The following is an 842-nucleotide window of genomic DNA, read 5'->3' on the forward strand; positions in this document are numbered from 1 at the left end:
TAATCCCCCATCCCTGCAGGGGCACCCCCAAGAAAGGTGAAGGGTGGGGCAGGATTTGCGCGGAAGGGAGCCGAGTTTTGCTGGTTCTTAAACGTTGGGCTCCTTTGCAGGGATTACGCAGCTTCTCCCTTACCAGGTCCGGCGTGGCTACTGCGCGTGTCGAGTGATTTCTCTCCTCTCTGCCTCGGCTTCCCCTTCCCCTCGTTCTTACACTCCCCCAACCCCCGCCAGCGCCGCGCGTCGCACGCGAGGATGCTGCGCAGGCCACGCGTGGGGGCGCCCCTGCTGTCGCCCAGGCTCATTTCAATGACTCTCTTCCCGGTAATGGCCGCAGCTCTCAGCTGGTTTAAAGAACATGAGCTGTCAGCGATGCAGGAACTCAGGTTTAATTAAGTATGCATGGACATGCAATTTCAATTTTTTTCGATTGGGGAGTTGACCGGAATTTCAGGCGGGCGTGGGCGCGTGGGCCGCGGCTCCCCGGCGCTCACCACTCCTCTCTGCTTCATCCTCAGGGGAAAGCTACTGGCCGGAAAGCGCCGCTGTGGCTGCGAGCGAAGTTTCAGAGACTCTTATTTAAACTGGGTTGTTACATTCAAAAAAACTGCGGCAAGTTCTTGGTTGTGGGCCTCCTCATATTTGGGGCCTTCGCTGTGGGATTAAAGGCAGCTAATCTGGAGACCAACGTGGAGGAGCTCTGGGTGGAAGGTAAGAGCCCGACGCGGCGCCCTCCCGCCCCCTCCGGACCCCTGCCCTTCCTCCCACTTGATGAAGATATTCGCCGGCGCGCACCTAGAGCCCTGGGGGCGCGAGAAAGCCCCCGGCCTGCACCGGGGGGAACG

The 842-nt window shown here is 59.9% G+C and overlaps 1 protein-coding gene across 1 annotated transcript in view; it reads left to right on the forward strand.

The window, feature by feature from the left end:
• The window catches only part of PTCH1 (patched 1), a 63596-nt gene that overhangs the window by 1169 nt on the left and 61585 nt on the right, over window positions 1-842 (forward strand). The window contains 1 exon segment of the mRNA XM_006779327.2: window positions 516-708. The gene's annotated coding sequence lies outside the window, so the exon portion shown is untranslated.

Source organism: Myotis davidii, unplaced genomic scaffold (genome assembly GCF_000327345.1).
Source record: "Myotis davidii unplaced genomic scaffold, ASM32734v1 scaffold190, whole genome shotgun sequence".
Taxonomy (NCBI): Eukaryota; Metazoa; Chordata; class Mammalia; order Chiroptera; family Vespertilionidae; genus Myotis; species Myotis davidii.